This window comes from Diabrotica virgifera, chromosome 7, assembly GCF_917563875.1.
Source record: "Diabrotica virgifera virgifera chromosome 7, PGI_DIABVI_V3a".
Classification (NCBI taxonomy): domain Eukaryota; kingdom Metazoa; phylum Arthropoda; class Insecta; order Coleoptera; family Chrysomelidae; genus Diabrotica; species Diabrotica virgifera.
The window spans coordinates 211,184,163-211,205,113 of record NC_065449.1 but is presented as its reverse complement, the minus strand read 5'-3'; the positions used below and the strand labels follow the sequence as shown (position 1 = coordinate 211,205,113).

At 33.4% G+C, this 20,951-nt stretch overlaps 1 protein-coding gene across 1 annotated transcript in view; it reads right to left on the bottom strand.

Moving 5' to 3' along the window:
- Positions 1–20,951, bottom strand: part of LOC114340589 (division abnormally delayed protein) — a 1,420,234-nt gene that overhangs the window by 765,242 nt on the left and 634,041 nt on the right. The window lies entirely within an intron of this gene.

Below are 20,951 nucleotides of genomic sequence, written 5' to 3'. Positions count from 1 at the left end.
AACTTCCTTTTTATACCTTCAGATCCAATTTGCTGAAAATTTACAAAGAAAGATTTTCTTGGTATAAATTTACATATTATTTATTCTGGGTCACTGCCGTATAAAGCTTTGCACTGCTTCATAAGAATGTAGAAGAAACTTTAGATGATTTGATTTTTACTTTTCGTTAAGGCTTTTGAATTTTATTCTTGATAAAAATGTTAGTATTGGATTAAAAACTATTTATCCATTGTAAGTAGATTTTTCAATAATAATTAAGTGTTAGGTGAAAAGAAACAAAATATTATGATGTACCAAACAGAGGAGGAGGTATGATGTTTAAATTTTTAATAATTGTACTAATATTAATCTAATAGTATTATTAAGGGGGTAGGCTCAAAATATTAGTCCAATGTTATGTAAATGCATTCATTTTTTTCGAATCCTGAGAAAACTAATAGGTATCTTTGAAAAATTTAAAGGCAGAATGAAAGATTACATTATTACCGAGGGTCGAAAGTCCCTCAAAACTTCTGTAACGTTTATTTTAATAAGTTACAGGGGAGAGAAAAAAGAGAAAATTTAGTATGTTTTTTAATTTCAAATATTTCATTCAAATGAAACTTCTGTTTTTTCTAAGGGACTTTCGGCTTTTGGTAATAATGTAATCTTTCATTCTGCGTTTAAGTTTTTCAAAAATATGTATTAGTTTTTTCAGGATTCGAAAAAAATTATTACATTCAAATAGCATTGGACCAAGATTTTGCGACTATCCCCTTAATTACTGAATGTCCTCAACTGAGTAGATATATTTTATCAACTATACTGACAATTGAAATATTGTTGATGTCCTAACTTCATTGAGACTGGACGCAACCTGTTATGCACATTCTGCACTACTTTTGGCCTAAACTGTTACAACAATACTCTGGCAAAATGTATTATATTTTTGCAAAATTTTGGGGTGATTAATTCGAAGAAGAATTTTTTGTTTCCAATATAGATTTCAGTTCTCTACAAATAGTATCTCATGAAGACGTAAAATAATTCGGGAAGCAGGAATTCAACAGGATATAATTTCCCATTGAGTTTGCTATGGTCCATTTGATGATTTACCACCTGGTATATTATATTTCCATATTGCCAAATAATGGTCTGCACAATTAGCATAAAAATATATGCTAAGTGCACTAATTATGTAGTACCTTTATATTAAGGTATGGTTGAGGGATGAAAAATTCTTTTTATTCGTCTTCTAGTACTGACTCCACTAATGAAGATTGGCTATACCCATTGCAAATTCGTTCATAATCAGTTGCAACAACTCGTACTTATCATTTCTAAGTATCTGCCCCAAATATGCTGCCTCTCTACTTTTAAATGTAGTCAAAAGTTTTGTGTCTTCCCATTCTGTGCAACACCATTCTGGCCTAATCCTCCTAAAAATCCTCCTAAAAAGCCACATATCAAAAGCTTCCAGCTTTCTCATTAAGTCAACATTTGAGTGGATATAACATTTTACCATCCGATATCGGATTTGTAGATTGAGTTTTGGTTACTCAGAAATGTCCTCATCTTCAAAAAGGCTGCTGTTGATTGCTCTATGCTTGATCTAATTTCTGATTTCGGATTTAGATCTTTCGTAATCCATACTCCTAAGTATTTTTTTTACTCCTCGATTTTCTATTTGGATCCTTGTTATGACTTTACCCCGCTTACTGATAACCATGGTTTTTGTTTTCTTTTTATGTTTATTGTTAAACCAAACTGTTCCCCAGTATCACAAATTTTGTTTAGTAGCGTCTGCAGGTCTTTCTTACTTTCAGCGATAATGACTGTAAGGTCCGTAACGAATGTTTTTTTATATTTGCACCATTTACCTTGATCCTTTCTGTATAGTTTTCAAGTGCTTGTGTAAATAAGTCTTCGGAGTATATATTAATAAATAGTAATGGTACACGTACTCAGCCTTGTGTCACTCCTCTACTTATTTGTTGCGCATGAAATATTTGCTTTATTAAATGATTTTTGAAATTGAATTTAAAATGACTGTTCCATTATTCTGTATATTAGTATATGCCTAATTCTTGCAATACGACCAACTCACTAAATCTATTCCACCTGGGAGTTCTTTGATCTCTTCTATGTATAAATTGTATACATATACAATTTATGGTAATAACAAAAGCCCAACAGCGCCAAGAAAGCATAACAATAAATGGAGAACAAATTGAAAAAGTTGAAAAATATAAGCATATGGGTACAATAATTATTAATGAAAATAATGAAAACACAGAAGAGATTAAAGCAAGAATTTCAACAAACTAAAAAAAGTATTCTGTAGCAGGGATATTAAAATTTCTTTAAAGATAAGACTTCTGACATGCTACGTGTTCTCCGTATTATTTTATGTGTTGGAGGCTTGGACATTAGAGAAAGATGTTTCGGACAGATTAGAAGCCTTCGAGTTGTGGGCCTACAGAAGGATGTTAAGAATAAGTTGGGTGGATAGAGAACGAATGTCGAGGTGTTGAGAAGAATAGGAAAAGAAAGGGAGGTTTTAAATACAATTAAAGTTAGAAAACTGCAATATCTGGGACATGTAATGAGGGGCGGGCGTTATAACTTGTTGCAATTAACAATACAAGAAAGAATACAGGGTAGAAGGAGTCGTGGACGACGACGCAACTCCTGGTTAAACAATTTGAGAGCTTGATTTGAGCTTCTGATCTCTTTAGAGCAGCGGTATCGAAAGTGCGAATTGCCATGATGTTTGCCGACCTTCTTAGAGGAGATGGCACATGAAGAAGAAGATGTTTTGTTATTACCGGAAGTAATACAGAATGCATTTTGTTGTCACATATCTATTTTAACTTATCTCTTTAACAGTGATACAATATTAACTTGAAATACTCTTGTTATGTCTATCACTCAATTCTCTATTTATTAAATATCATTTATTCTTTGCTACTAGTATTCCATTCACATATGGTCTAGGTAATGCAGAATGTTTACCTACACATAAGAACTAGAAAGTATAATGTGAACGAATCAATCGTATACAAACTGGTCTATTTTCGTATGAAATATTTGTCTGGGAAAACAGCCAACGATTTCTCCACACACATTTAGAAAAGTAGAGTATAGAGATATAGTCTAGTGGCAACTATTAATTTCATCCGCGTTATAAACATCAGCAAAAACTAGAAACAATCTCTTGCGGCTGCCATGATAAATGGTAACAAAATGGTGAAAAATTTATTACCAACACGTTGAATGAACTTGGTACAAATTGATCTAGAGCCATGCACTGGCACAAATACACGGTTGTTTTTTAAAATAGTTTCATTAAAAATTCTTCGAAGACAGAAAACTATTAGCGTTTGTTTTATAATGTACTTTATGTAGTGTTTAAAATTCCAAATGTCTCATTTTGAGAGGTAGCAACGTAAAGTTCTTCTGAATAATGGATGAGAACAGAACTATTTTATACACAACTTCATAAAGGTTGTTTTATTTTATAGCAATGTCTTTTATTAGCCCCATACTTATATCAGTCTTGTGCAAAGCATTATATTAAAAGCTTTCTTTAATTTATGAAAAAAAAATAATAGATTAATATACCATAATACTCTTTTTACTTGTACCTTAGTAAAAAACCTTAATGGAATTCTTCATTCTATAGAACAACTAACATTTTTCTAAGAGCGTTTAATAGCATCCTCATTATTCACTATTTTTTAATAGATAATATCACCCATTACTTTATCCGTGAGTAATAGTTCATTTTGTTGACTTCTCTTGACGAGCTCTTAACATAAAGAAGACCAAATTTATGACAATTAGTAAAAAACCAATATTAAACGCTCAACTTACAGTCAACCAACAGAATATCGAAACAGTTGAGCAATATACATATTCTGGGTACGAATTTAAATAGCCAATGGGACCACTCGACAGAAATTAAACAGCGAATAATAAAAGCGAAAGCAGCATACGTTAGAATGAGACCCATTTTCAACAGTCGAGACATATCATTAAAAACAAAATACCGTCTGTTGAAAAGCTACGTATTCACAGTTCTGCTCTACGGAATGGAAGCGTGGACACTAACTGTTGCATCTATGAATCGGCTCGAAGCTTTCGAAATGTGGTGTTATAGGCGCATCTTACGTATATCCTGGGTTGACCGAATTACTAATGTGGAAGTCCTGCGTAGAATGGGGAAAGAGTGTGAAATTCTCATAACCATCAAAACAAAAAAATTTGAATATCTAGGACATGTAATGAGAAATCAAGAACGTTACGGCCTTCTCCAACTGATTCTTCAAGGGAAGGTAAACGGTAAAAGAGGACCGGGAAGAAGACGCATTTCCTGGCTTCAAAATTTACGAAAGTGGTATAACACCACTACCACTGAACTGTTCCGCGCTGCGATAAACAAAGTCAAGATAGCCATGATGATCGCCAACATACGGAACCGATAGGCACTTTAAGAAGAAGAATAGTTCATTACTCACGGGTCATTACTCGCGGGTTGAAGTTAGGTTCAAGTGGTGCAGGCCACTTTTAATACATGAGTCGTATATAAACTGCAATTAACGTTACTTAAACTTGTTTATTTAATACAATAATTATTGTAATTTATATCAATAATTATTTTCGAACATTTTTTAAAGAAATTTTAACTGTAACAATGGGTCCTTATATTTTCTACGTTTACACCTTGTTTACTATGAATTTTGACGTTTATCATATTCAGAGACAGTGACATTAGCGTACCTATTTGTCGTGTTTATTGGAATTTATAATCTACCTTTGGATCGAAAGGTCCGAATGGTCGTGAGTTCGAATCTCACCCGGGTCAGAAATGTTTCGTTTATTATAAATTAATAAATGAAAATAGTCCTTGTGGGATTTTTATATAAAAAAAAACTTTGTGTTTATTTTATAAAGTTATATTGTATTAAATATATTATATCATATTATGTATAGTATAGTTATATTATTAAATTATACACTGAGCAGCAAAATTAACGCACCACCTTAAAAATGGGACATTTTTGATCTCTCGAATTTTCTAAACCTGTTGTCCGATTTGAGTGATTTTTTAGTATGCCTTATTATTTAATAATATCGAAGTAGTAATAGTATTGCTGGAAAGGTAAATGTCATTGTATATCGGGTGTAACAATCATACTGTGTTTTTTCCTCAAAGTTCGGAACACCCTGTGGATTATTCTAGCATTTAAAAAACATTATAATTAAAACTCAATTGTAGCCTAATAGGTCTGGATCCCGCGTATGAAAAAAAAGGTGATTAATAGCAAGCTGAAAATTTGTTAGTAGCTTAAGGGTGTCTAGTCGGACAAACTTTGATATATGGGAACACTGGAACAGGGGAAGTTTTAATTGTGGAACAGGTTAAAAATTTGGAACGGTCAGACCACGAAAACGGCACATGTATTTTGTCCGACAGAACAGCCTTAAACTCTCCAAACAGAGGTTAAACTCTCATGCAAAAATCAAACTGCTATTTTTCACCAAATGGGCGTTTTAATGAGTGGAACATGTAGAATATGTCAAATGACAGAAATTATGACAGGTGATAAATAGCAGTCTGATTTTTGCATGAGAGTTTAATCTCTGTTCGGAGAGTTTAAGTCTGTTCTGTCGGACAAAATAAATGTTCGATCATTCTCCCAGGTATCTTATACTGCTGTCAGATATTAAATATATCAAACCTGTAATAATGAACATAAAGGAATAATAAAAATAAATGATATACAAAATAAATAAACATATTTATTAAAAATAACTACCAGATTTTTAACAATCTCTGAGTTAAGCAAGTTCATATTATGCTGTGACTCTAAAATGACATAAGTTATACAAGAAGATATATATATTTTAAAGATAACAACAATAATGTTATCTGTTACAAACTTAAATATAAGTACCTCTTACTAACATATAGGGTACAAAATTACATAAGTCTTCTACCAAATGGTTATAGTACGCCTGCTACGTACAACTAAAGGAAACCGACGAAGATGAAAATAATACAAATAAATAGGCCCAAGCCTCACTAAGAGAAAATACAATACTGAATAAAGCAAAATTAAATATACAAATGAATAAACGTTATAGAAGTGAAGTTAAGAAAAATACCGACAAAATGACATAAATTAACCGAGCAAATGCAATGAAATAAAGTAACGACGAAGTAACCGAACAAACGAAATAAAGCGAATAAATACAATATTTGGGAAACAAGCAAGTAATGTTACAAAATAAATTTACCCGAATTACATAAACCAATATCAAAGCAATAATAAAGTATTAAAAACCTAATTTTCTCTAGGCTTATTCCTGTGCACAAGAAGTTACCGTAGATACAAAGTTTGGGAACCAAATAATCTAATATACAAATACATATGTCAAAAAAACAGAGGTAACCTAAATCTGGAAAAAAAACATAGTGTATTTAACAGATAGTCTGAAATATAAAAAAAAACCAATAGTTACTAAAACTCCTCACTAAATGTTCCCAAACGAGGTTGCGGTTGCATCCTAGAAAATGAGCATCACTATGATGCACCTCCATGCCCCCCCGTAGGCCCAGGTGGCAGGACGAAAAGGAGCTGGAATGTCCCCCAAAAAGCTTGTTCCCAAAACATACTCCCAGTTTGACTTGGCGGTAGCTGCAATAAGGTCAAGGTGGCTTCCCTAGGTAGTCAAGGTGGGTACGACATCACATGAGGGTTAGTTTTCTTCCAAATGGCGGTTAATTTTTTATTCCTCTTCCACTGATGGTACTCCCATCCTTACTCCAGGAAACCCGTACTCCAGGAAACAAGTGGTGGTAACTTTTTACTATACTTCCAAACTTAGTTGAAATAAAAATTAATTTCGAAGAAATTAACCGCCATTTACGGTACTAACCACCAACACCAACCTGTCAACCTCGCAGCCACCGGCCAAGTGCCTCTCATTCCTCCCACAGTCAGCGAGGAAAACGTCAAACTCTCACGGAACACGAATTAAACGACAAGGAACGGTTCAACAACTATGTTCCGTACAGTGTGACGTCACATGAGAAGTCCTTTATGATAAATTAAAGAATTTAAATGGGAGGTCAAGAGAAAATAATTATTTTTTTAAAAATAATTACAGCGCTAAAAATGATAATATAACGGGTGGACCGTTACAATCCCCTACTACTCGGGAAAAAAATTTTTTTAACCAAAAAAAATTTTTTTTTTTTTTTAAACTTCAAAATATTAACAACTAAATTTACAATAGTCTAACAATCCACGTTGATTCGCAAGATTACTTCTAAATATAAACTAATGGTCAAGGAAAAATAAATCAATACATGACTCAAACTCATACTAAAATGTTACTATGTTACTCTCTGCTACCAAATATTAACATATATTGCTCAAAAGTCAAAACAAAACTAAATATTGTACTTAAGTTCATAATAATAACTGAGTGTCGAATTGGGCACTAAAACCAAAATTGAACTATCCATGGACATCAGATTTATAAAGGGTATATCCAAGAACGGAACAACCAGGAAAAGGTGTGAGCCAATTCGAACCATATCAAAAGTAAATGTACCAAAGTGAATAAAAAAAATCAGTAACTAAAATAGGTAAAGAATTGAACACTTTATCCAAAACTGAACTAACAATGGACACCAGATTCATAATAGTATATCCAGAGAAGAACAATCAGGAAGATTTATGGAACAATTCTCACTAATGTCAAATAATACCAATAATAAACATACCAAAGGAATCCAAAACTCAATAACCAAAATAGATGTGGAATCGGACACTTAATCCAAAGTCGGACTATCAGTGGACACCAGATTCATAAAAGGCATATCCAAAGAAGAACGACCAGGCAAATTTATGGACCAATTCACACCAATACTAAACCACATAAACAGATCAGGTCTACGTACACCCACATCCGGTGATACGAACCTATCCAACCAAATACACAAAATAAATGAAGAATCGGACACTTATCCAGAATCGGACTATCAATGGACACCAGATTTATATAAGAGTATATCCAAAGAAGAACGATCAGGCAAATTTATGGACCAATTCTTACTAATACTAAATAAACTAAATTATTGGATCCAATGGTAACTAATACTGCACAAAATAAATAAATTAGGTCTACATACACCCTCATCCGGTAATATGAACCTATCCAAACTAAGTAATCAAAATAAGTCAGAATAAATATTGCTAACAGACTAAGTAACAGAGATGTAACCTAACTAAATCAAAAGTAAGATAAATACCTAATGTGTATTGACTAAAATATTATAGAAACTACATAAACTAATTCGTGCTGGTATTCGCGAACTATAGCATGTTGCTATAACAGATGTATTAGAATAACCAGACTCAGATAAGGTACCAATAATGTAAGAATAAGTAAGGAAGAAAACAGAATGAATGGTGAACTTACAAGGTCTATGGCACTATGATAAATAATAGGAAGAAAAAAAAATATGATAAGTGATAGGGAAAAAAATTGACGAGAACGAGCACAATTTTAAATAAAACTGCAAATTCATGCGCTCTCACATACATGGAATTATTCAGGAAATGTTCCAAAATCTGAGTAGCAACTAATGCCTAAGGAAAGAAGTGGGAATATACTCTGATGAACAACTCATTTGTCTAAACACTCCAAATACTGACTTAACGAACCTACTATGTATAGGGATGGCCTAAGCATTGATTTATAAACAAGTGCGCAAGATATTTATCCATGTTTACTCATCAACTCAAAGTACAAACATACTATGAAGCAAAAGGCCTAATATGAACTAAATACTTCCCTATTAAATTGTAAAAAAACTGAAATAAGTAAACTGATTACAGAAAAATGTTTAGGAAATGTAATGATGAAAAGACATCTGCCTACTCTGCCATGAGGACATAGATTACGAAACCGGACAGCAGTGATCAGTTGCTGAATTTCGAACCCACGTATTCACCAACTTTGAGCATCAACAGACTAAGTAGTTTCTAAGAAGAAATATGAAAGACTCAAGAATTCATACATACTTACATCAAAATTCCAAACTAATTCCAGAATCATACTGTGTAGGATAGAAGGATATAAATTATTATAAAGTGTTTAAGATATTGGAGACAAATAATGTTAATAGAGTAACCCAATAACAAATTAAAAACCACATCTTTCCAATATGGCAAATTCAATAATAAGATATAAATATGATCAAAAAAAAAAAAATTAGTAAGTAATCAAATATTCCAAATAATATAACACATAACCTGAGATAAGTAGTGCATAACATACAGTTCCATAATAATATCCATATTAAACAAGAGTACCTACTTGTATGAGCTTACCTGTCCAAATAAGTATATAAATATATAATAATTCAACAACCCTTCTAACTTAAGGGGTTAGGTGTGCAAAAACTAAACAAAAATACAAGTGAAGTTCTGATTAATTGTATAATCCTACTGACAGGATTAGCAATTAATAACATTGACTCATAATAATAATTACAATGCCCCATGCCTAATACCAAAAAAAAAGTTAAACTCATACATAAAGTACTACATAATAATTAAATTAATAAGTAATAAATTAAAAGTCATCAACAACAAAGCCAAAGATGAAATCAAGCAATGTATGTAGGTACCTGCATTATCAGATGACAAAAAAAATATCAGACTAAAATTTCTAACCATACTAAAGATTGAGCTAAGCTAAAGACAAACAGAAGAAGAGATTAGCTTGAACAACACTGTTAAGGTAATCTTCTTCTGAAGACTGTTCTATAACTTAGTAGGAAAATAGTATCAATGTTTCCTAACTAATAAAGAATTTATATTTAAATCTCAACCTAAAGTATCTGATTTCTATGAGCATTATATTATGGTACCCACATTGATATAATATTATTATCAACAATAATAAAACTAGAAACTGAGATGGATAATGGAACTACTTTACTATACAATAATTATAATTGTTATATTTAACACTACCAATTAAAGAAAAATAGTTTGGATGACCATCTGTAACCATCCGAACCATGCGAATTCAACGTATCATGTATAGAAACTAATGTCTGGACTGATATTGCTTTGTGGTGTGTGCCTGTCTTACCAAACAACCCAAATATCAAAAATAACAAATATAAAATATAATCTAAAGTTTGTAAGACAAATATACATATGGAGAAAATATTAGCGACACACCAACAAATCAAAATGCCAGCAAAATATATAAAAATCAAATCAATATAGTAAATAAAGTACCTAAATCCTGAAAATAATTTCTAGTTAGGTGTAAAATATAACCATACTAGAAAAAAAATATATGCATATAGTCAATAATTAATTGTACGTGCAAACATACTACCATTGGTAGAAGGACTAAAAATCCATAATAATAGAACATAATGTCAGTCATGTATATTCATTCTAAATACACAAATACGTTTCCAATAAAAATACAAAATTCAAACTAAAATATGAGCTGTACCACTAAAACTAAAAATGAGGTATCGAAATAAACTAACCAAAACCAAAAGAAGCAGTATAAGTCTACCTGTTTATTATTAATAAAAATTAAAGACAAAAATAAATCAGAAATAACATATATACAAAGATATCAAAAAGTTAATAAAACAGAAAATTCCAATAAAAGAAAATTGAACTAAAAGAACTACTGTCTTAGAACCATAAAACGGTTGGCACCACGCATTGGGCAGCCAGTGTAACAAAAAGAAGAAAACTTCTGTTGGAGTGAAAGTAAAAAGAAAGATATAGGTACTCCAACAGAAGTAAGGAAAAAAAAAAGAAGAATACTACTTTCAGTAGTACTGAAGAAAGGGGAATGAGAAGGGATATAAGTAAAAGTGGGAAGAGACAGAGGCAAACTGAATAGAGTTGGCTAGCAAGAGATGCAAGAAAACCACTTGACACTCAAGGATGGATACGGCTCGTTTGCATGCCTGTCGAAGAACAGTAGCTCTATATAGATAGTAATGATGACTAAAAGATGAAATAATAAAATAAGAATAATGTACTGAAGAGGAATGAAGATGAATAATTCCTAAAGACGAACAAGATAAATAAATCTAACAAATCATGGGCGCCATGAAAATGATCTTCGATCATTCTCCCAGGTATCTTATACTGCTGTCAGATATTAAATATATCAAACCTGTAATAATGAACATAAAGGAATAATAAAAATAAATGATATACAAAATAAATAAACATATTTATTAAAAATAACTACCAGATTTTTAACAATCTCTGAGTTAAGCAAGTTCATATTATGCTGTGACTCTAAAATGACATAAGTTATACAAGAAGATATATATATTTTAAAGATAACAACAATAATGTTATCTGTTACAAACTTAAATATAAGTACCTCTTACTAACATATAGGGTACAAAATTACATAAGTCTTCTACCAAATGGTTATAGTACGCCTGCTACGTACAACTAAAGGAAACCGACGAAGATGAAAATAATACAAATAAATAGGCCCAAGCCTCACTAAGAGAAAATACAATACTGAATAAAGCAAAATTAAATATACAAATGAATAAACGTTATAGAAGTGAAGTTAAGAAAAATACCGACAAAATGACATAAATTAACCGAGCAAATGCAATGAAATAAAGTAACGACGAAGTAACCGAACAAACGAAATAAAGCGAATAAATACAATATTTGGGAAACAAGCAAGTAATGTTACAAAATAAATTTACCCGAATTACATAAACCAATATCAAAGCAATAATAAAGTATTAAAAACCTAATTTTCTCTAGGCTTATTCCTGTGCACAAGAAGTTACCGTAGATACAAAGTTTGGGAACCAAATAATCTAATATACAAATACATATGTCAAAAAAACAGAGGTAACCTAAATCTGGAAAAAAAACATAGTGTATTTAACAGATAGTCTGAAATATAAAAAAAAACCAATAGTTACTAAAACTCCTCACTAAATGTTCCCAAACGAGGTTGCGGTTGCATCCTAGAAAATGAGCATCACTATGATGCACCTCCATGCCCCCCCGTAGGCCCAGGTGGCAGGACGAAAAGGAGCTGGAATGTCCCCCAAAAAGCTTGTTCCCAAAACATACTCCCAGTTTGACTTGGCGGTAGCTGCAATAAGGTCAAGGTGGCTTCCCTAGGTAGTCAAGGTGGGTACGACATCACATGAGGGTTAGTTTTCTTCCAAATGGCGGTTAATTTTTTATTCCTCTTCCACTGATGGTACTCCCATCCTTACTCCAGGAAACCCGTACTCCAGGAAACAAGTGGTGGTAACTTTTTACTATACTTCCAAACTTAGTTGAAATAAAAATTAATTTCGAAGAAATTAACCGCCATTTACGGTACTAACCACCAACACCAACCTGTCAACCTCGCAGCCACCGGCCAAGTGCCTCTCATTCCTCCCACAGTCAGCGAGGAAAACGTCAAACTCTCACGGAACACGAATTAAACGACAAGGAACGGTTCAACAACTATGTTCCGTACAGTGTGACGTCACATGAGAAGTCCTTTATGATAAATTAAAGAATTTAAATGGGAGGTCAAGAGAAAATAATTATTTTTTTAAAAATAATTACAGCGCTAAAAATGATAATATAACGGGTGGACCGTTACACCTTAAGCTATTAACAAATTTTCAGCTTGCTATTAATCAACTTTTTTTTCATACGCGGGATCCAGACCTATAAGGATTACCTAATAATTTGGTTTTTGATTCATTCGCTTATGTTGGATGATGCAAAAGTTAGGTTACGTTAACAACTAGCCTTGTTTTTCATTAATAAATCCACATTTTCTGCTTAGTTTAATAAACAAGCCTAAAATTGGCCATGAGAAATTTACAATTTGATAGATGTCAAATTGTTAACAGTCAAAAAGTGTGCTTTGTTGTGAAAATTAGTAGGTTTATTATTTAAAGTTTCAAATAAGTCCGCAATTTTTCTCTTGTTTGGTGGAAATGGAACGTGCTCTAAAGAATTTGACCCGTGAGGAGTGGGTTCGAGCAAAAAAAATATGTACTTTTATAAGGCAAAAAACCTCATTATTCACAGCATTGTAGCTAAGTCCTTCGCTGTGTAAGGTCACTGCTTCAACCAGTTCAACACGGGTCAAATTCCTCGTAGTACGTCTTATGGTCCCATTTCCACCAAACAAGAAAAAACAATTACGGACATAATTGAAACTTATAATAAATCAACTAATTTTCACAACAAACCACACAATTTTTAACTGTTAACAATTTGGCATCTATCAAATTGTTAATTTGTCATAATTTTAGGCTTGTTTATTAAACTAAGGAGAAAATAATGATTTATTGATAAAAAACGTGACTAGTTGTTAACGCAGCTAACTTTTTTTATTATCCAATATAAGGGAATCAATCAAAAAACAGAATGTTAAGAAACCCTAAGGCTATAATTGAGTTTTAATTACAATGTTTTTTAAATGCTAGAATATTCCACATGGTGTTCCGAACTATTAGGAAAAAACACAGTATGATTGTTACACCCGGTATACAATGACATTTACCTGTTCAGCAACAACATTACTACATCGATTCTTAAAGAATAAGCCTATAACACACTAAAAAATCACTAAAATCGGACAACAGGTTTGGGAAATTTGAGACATCAAAAATGTCCCATTTTTAAGGTGATGCATTAATTTTGCTGTGTAGTGTATATAGTTAAATATAAATGTACATTATAACTTTGTAAAATAATTCTACCCATAATAGTCATTTCCTAGTTATTATATTGACAATAGGTACAAATTTGTGCTTATAATTTTTCCGAAACGAATAGAACTTGAGTTGAATATTTCTTGTTGTATTTTTACAATACATAAGACAACATTTGCTAATAGTAGGCAACCAATTTTTCAGCCGCGTACTATTGGTAAACATCGTTTATTTTTGTAAATTATAATTTTAATCTCGAGTAGTTGATAATTATATTTTTTTACTAATTAAAATAAAAAAGGTAGAAAAAGTATAATATTCTACTCGCATGTAATGGCTATTACTCACTCTAATAATTAATAATATACTAGGTATTATGAATGTAAAAACTTCTATAATGTCACTCAAAATATATTTGGCTACAAGATTGAGTCAACTGTCAAATTAGTTGCCGCCCAGCGACAATAAGTATTTACAGGTTAACACTAAGAATTTTTAATTTATAGAAATGTACTGTACTTAATTAAATAAAGAAATAAACATTTCCCATTTTGAGTCAAGGATCTTGGGCCCAGTTTTTTCAATTATTTTCCTATTTGATACAAATACGTATATGTTTTTTAAGTATTAAACTGCTATTAGTAACTGTTAGTAAATACTCTATCGAAGTATGTATGTATTCTGTATACTTTTAAATGCTGTACAGTTCCGCCACTGGCTATTAGCGAGTTCTTTCTTTTCGATGACGATCCCTGGTATGGCAGTTACAGTTTCGAATGTCGGTCTTCCGATAACGACGCTCGCGACGTCCGCCGTCGGTCGTTTGACATTCGATAAGGCCCTCAAACCGCCTGAAAAATGTCCGACTTTGGGTCGACGACATTGGCCCAAACGTGATTCGATGCCAAAACAATCTGGCAAACATCAGACGAACGCCGATGCCATGCAATGCCGCCTTCACCAAGGGCGGCTCGCCTCGATCTTAAACTCGTAATGCGATATATATGAAGAAATCAAGAAAAAAAAAACCTCTAACTGGTCTAGACTTTAGTTATAATATAGTAAGGCTAATAAAGCGAACATATGACACAAATTATACTTTTCTTGTTTCAGTTGATTTGGCTCATACAACGAATTACTATGTCTGCTTGAGCATTAAAAAATATTGAAAAGATGTTTTTAAATAGAAAAAGACTGTATGACTTATGCACACTTCTATATTATAAGTCAAAACGACAACAGGTGTATGTTTTCAAAAACTGCTAATGTGTAAAGTATTTATTAAAATCAGCTAAGTACTTTCGGCATCTCAAAATGCCATCATCAGAGCTTCGTCTTATAGGTATAACACCTCACAGAAGGGCAACTGTTGACAAACAACATATTAAATTTAAAAATTGATTCAGGGCTAGGCCTCTGATCTTGGGTAAAAACCCTTAAAAATATTGAATATCACATCGATGTGCTTATAGACAATATGGCTACCACGTTCTAACTATTACCCACGCTACCACATTGTAAACCCAAGTTACAATGTGGTAGCCATATTGTCTATAAGCACATTGATGTGATATTAAATATTTTTAAGGGTTTTTACCAAAAATCAGAGGCCTAGCCTTGAATCAATTTTTAAATTTATTATGTTGTTTGTCAACAATCTTCTATGAGGTGTTTATACCTATAAGACGAAGCTCTGATGATGGCATTTTGATATGCCGAAAGCACTTAGCTGAACTACTATGACAACTGAACGAATGGGAAAAGAAACGTATTTTTGAAGTGTGTAAAATTTATTAATTCCTAACCGAGTGCTTTCGGCTTACAAAACCATCTTCAGAGCTATGTTACAATAAAACGTCTAGTATAAGGTATAAGTAACTAATTTTTTTAAAGTTAGTCAAAAAGGCAGGAACTAAAATTCGAATTGTTTTCCTCTGCGCTTTTTAAGATGGAAAATACAAAGCAAAAGAGTGGTGAATTAGTCGACAAGGGGATCTATAATTGCATCCACGACTTGTTGTTCACCGTGAAAACAATTTTTAGCGAACTAGTTCCTTTTATACCCACAAAAGTGAATACAGATAAAATGAAAGTAAAGATGATTCAGATTTGATTACAAAACAGGGCCTCTACTATCTGCTTATACGTGTTTCGGCTTTACCTTAGCCTCATCGGAGCACCTGTGTAGAGGCACTGAACTGGACTCAAACTTTTTCAAGTCGTGGATGCAATTATCGATCCCCTTTTCGACAAATTCACCACTCTGTTCTGCTTTGTGTTTTTCATCTAAAAAGCGCAGAGGAAAACAATTCGAATTTTAGTTCCTGCCTCTTTTGACTAACTATTCATAGATGGTGCTAGTTGCATCTTTGGTAATTATTTTAATAATTACATCGAAGAGATGAAAATATTTGATTCCAGTTCAATGCCTCTACACAGGTGCTCCGATGAGGCTAAGGTAAAGCCGAAATACGTATGATCGTCTTTACTTTAATGTTTTAAAATTTTACAATGTTTAACTTACGTCAAATATTTAAGTATCACTATAAAGAGAGGGATCTCATTTTTTGTATTGAAAATTTCCTTATGTAGTTTTTGAAAACTTGGTTGGTGATTGAATTTAAATTATAGGTTAAATAGGATTATAGAAATTTTGGTACCAGTACGCAAATCGTGACTTCTGAAAAGAGATTTCACCTTTACGAAACTTGCTTTCTCTATGCGTTGTTTTATTTCAGTAGTATGGCCCCCATTGGCTGTTTATGTTAGTACTAAGGTATGTAGATATTTACGTTATCAATTGATTATTGGTCAACCAAAAGCAGTGTATTTAGTATTTCGCGCTGACTGGCTACCATGTATTATGTACTTTGTTTTTTTTTCGTATCGAGATCCAGTCCATATTGTCTACTTATAGGTCTGGATCCCGCGTACCAAAAAAAAGTTGATTAATAGCAAGCTGAAAATTTGATAATAGCTTAAGGGTGTCTAGTCGAACAAACTTTGATATATGGGAACACTGGAACAGGGGAAGTTTTAATTATGGAACAGGTTAAAAATTTGGAACGTCAGACTACGAAAACGTCAGATGTATTTTGTCGGACAGAACTTCCAATTGATTTGTTACCCTTTCATTAAACTCTCATGCAAAAATCAGACTGCTGTTAATAACCAACATGATTCCTGTCATTTGACATGTTCTTCGTGTTCCACTCATTAAAATGCCCAGTTAGTGATAAACACCAGTCTGATTTTTTGCATGAGAGTTTAATGAAAGGGCAACAAATAAATTGGAAGTTCTGTCCGACAAAATACACCTGACGTTTTCGTAGTCTGACGTTCCAAATTTTTAACCGGTTCCACCATTAAAACTTCCCCTGTTCCAGTGTTCCTAAATTCCTCAATACCGAGTGATTGCCGGTATAAGCGATCTGCCACTTGCTGACCAACGGCTTCGGGCGGATGAGTTGGTAAGTGGTAGGACACTCTTTTGTCCTGGAGTTGAGAAATCGGCTTCGAAGGCGGAGGAAATATTAAGTAGTCAACGGCATAAGGATGTGGAAAGCCACGGGATGACTACCACATTATATATCACTAGTAAAACCATCATGACGAGTAGGAGATTTAAAGATGATATGCCATGCGACCCGATTAGCAACCGGCGTCGTCGAGTTTCCGGGCTGGACGATGTGAAATCAGAGACCGGCCACGCAACGGTGGGAACCAGGCCTTGCGTGGAAAATATGCGACTGGATAAAACAAATGAAAATGTCAGAAAATATACTATTAAGATAGCTACATGGAACGTAAGAACTCTTTATCAGACTGGAAAACTAAACAACGCAATTAATGAAATGAAGAGGCTCAAAATTGATATTCTGGGGATGAGTGAAATAAGATGGCCAGGTAATGGTAAGTGCGAGAAGGAGGATGCAACAATATTTTTTTCAGGCAGCAGAGAAGAAGATGTCAACCATAGGCATGGAGTAGCGGTTATAGTAAATAATAAAATCAGAAAACATATAAAAAATTTTATTCCATATTCAGAACGCTGCATGTTGATCCAGATAAGTGCGCACCCTCTAGACATAAATATAATTCAGGTTTATGCTCCCACATCTGAGAGTACTGATGAAGAAATTGAAGAGTTTTACGAACAATTAGACGAAATCATAAAAAACCTAAAGAAACAAGACATAACCATGGTAATGGGAGATTTTAACTCCAAAATAGGAAAAGGCGAAGTCAGTGATGTAGTTGGCAAGTATGGGTTGGGAACAAGAAATGAACGAGGTGATCGACTAATACAGTTTTGCCAGGAGAAAAACTTAATTATCACTAATACTTGGTTTAAGTTACCATTAAGAAGATTGTACACTTGGAGGTCACCACAGGACAAGTCTGGGTACATCGTTAGAAATCAGATAGACTTTATAACAATCAACAAACGATTCCGTAACGCAATAATATCAGCCAAAACATATCCTGGAGCTGATATAAACTCTGACCATAATCCTCTTGTAGCCCAATTACGAGTCAGACTAAAAACCTTAATCCAGAAACAGAATAACAAAAGATTAGATATGGATAAACTTAGAAATCCCGAGATAAAAGTCAAGCTTACAAATAGCATTAATAGTAATGTTGCTTTAACAACAAATACGGATGATATTGAAAGAGACTGGATCAACTTAAGGGACGCTATATGCAACGGTGCGAAAGAAGTAATTGGTGACTACGAGCGGAAGACGAAGAACGAATGGATGACAGATGAAATATTACACCTCATGGACAGAAGGAGGGAAAATAAGAATAATCCCGAACAATATAAAGAACTGGATAGAACTGTCAGCAGAAAGATAAAAGAATCCAAAGAGAAATGGTTACAAGAAAAATGTCAAGAGATAGAAGAGCTAGAACGAAGACACGATAGTTATAACATGCATAAAAAAATTAAGGAGTTTTCTTATACTTACAAGAAAAAACAGTTTGGTAAGTTAATAGACGAGAACAACAAACTTATTGTAGATAAAGAAGAACAGTTACAGACTTGGGCAATTTACATAAAAGATTTGTTTACGGATTATCGTCATATTTCTACGAACTCTCTTGATCTGAATGGACCAAAAATATTGAAAAGTGAGGTGATAAAAGCTATAGATCAAACGAAAGATGGGAAAGCAACAGGATGCGATGAAATACCAGTCGAATTTTTAAAAGTTTTTAACGAGAACAACATGAATGTAGTATTGAAACTGTTCAATAAGATATACGATACTGGTCAAATTCCATCGGACTGGCTGAAATCTACATTTGTGCCCCTTCCCAAGAAATCCAATTCTAAGACGTGTAGCGAATATCGCCTTATAAGTTTAATGAGTCATACCCTTAAAGTATTCTTGCGTATTATCCATTCCAGAATACGAGCAAAATTAGAACACAGCATAAGTAAAACACAGTTCGGTTTTAGATGCGGTTTTGGAACTCGAGAGCCCCTATTTGCAATACAAGTCTTGATTCAAAAATGCCTGGATCAACAGAAAGATGTTTACGCCTGTTTTATCGACTATGAGAAAGCATTTGATACTATCAAACATGACAAACTCATAGAACTATTACATCTTTCAGGACTTGACACTAAGGACATCCAGATTATAAAAAATCTATATTGGAATCAAACAGCCCACATAAAGAATGGACATATGGTGAGTGAAAACATAACCATTTCTAGAGGGGTTAGACAGGGCTGTATTCTTTCGCCACTGCTTTTCAACGTGTACACGGAACAAATATTTCTAGAGGCACTAGAAGAGTACAATGAGGGCATCAAGATTAATGGCGTACCAATAAGTAATTTTCGATATGCAGATGATACTGTTATACTAGCCGATAACATCGAAGATTTACAGATGATGCTAAATAGAGTAAATACAACTGGCAACCAATTTGGACTGAAGATCAATAGAAAGAAAACTAAATTTATGGTGATCAGTAAAAAGAACATTCAACATATCGACCTGAATATTGAAGCCGAACGTATTGAAAGAGTACACCGATTTAAATATCTGGGATATACAGTAAATGATAAGTGGGACCCAGACGTAGAGATTAGGATCCGAATTGAAATAGCAAGATCCAAATTCATAAAAATGAGAAAGCTCTTAAGCAACCGCAACCTAAGCGTTAACTTCCGATGGCGCGCCACAAAATGCTATGTACTCTCTACGCTACTTTACGGAGTAGAAGGGTGGACGTTAACAGCAGCAACTATAAAGAAGTTAGCGGCTCTAGAAATGTGGCTGTATCGACGCATACTGAGAATTCCTTGGACAGACAGAGTGACCAACACAGAGGTATTGAGACGAATGGGTAAAGAGTTGGAATTGTTAACAACTGTTAAAAGGAGGAAAGCGTCATACCTGGGCCATGTGTTCCGTAATGATAAGTACAGTCTGCTACAGCTTATCGTCGAAGGCAAGATTGAAGGTAGAAGAGGTTTGGGCAGGAAGAAGAAATCCTGGCTGAGAAACTTGAGAGAATGGTTTCAAATACCAGAAGCTGCGAACATAATACATGCGGCACAAAACAGAGAAACCTATCGTTTGATGGTCGCCAACCTTCGGTAGAAGACGGCACATAAAGAAGAAGAAGTTCCAGTGTTCCCATATATCAAAGTTTGTACGACTAGACACAGTTAAGCTATTAACAAATTTTCAGCTTGCTATTAATCAACTTTTTTTTCTGATGCGGGATCCAGACCTATTATATTAAATCTAATATGCACATTATTGTCTGTAAACCAACCAAGCTATCTGAAAAAACTACTGCATTGTCGGCATATCTAATGTCATTTAGACGCACTGTTGTTGACTAATACACGTTCCTGTAGTTCTCACAGTGCTTGCTCGAAGATACGTCGAACAAAATATGGCTCCAATTGTTGCAGTTGCAAAAGTACTGACTGGTCGTTGAAGGTGTGTTCTGAGCTATAGGTAATGGATTTTGGGAAGAGCTATGACCTTGAAAATGTCAGAAAGAATATAACTATCCAATCTTTTCTTACTCAAACTTTTTAAAGCCTTTTACAACATTTAAGAATCGAAAATATTTAGTTGTATTATTAAGGTATTGGATTTTGACAAGAACTATGAATTATGCCGATTTAGTACACAAGTTTATGTGAAATTTTGAGTAGTAA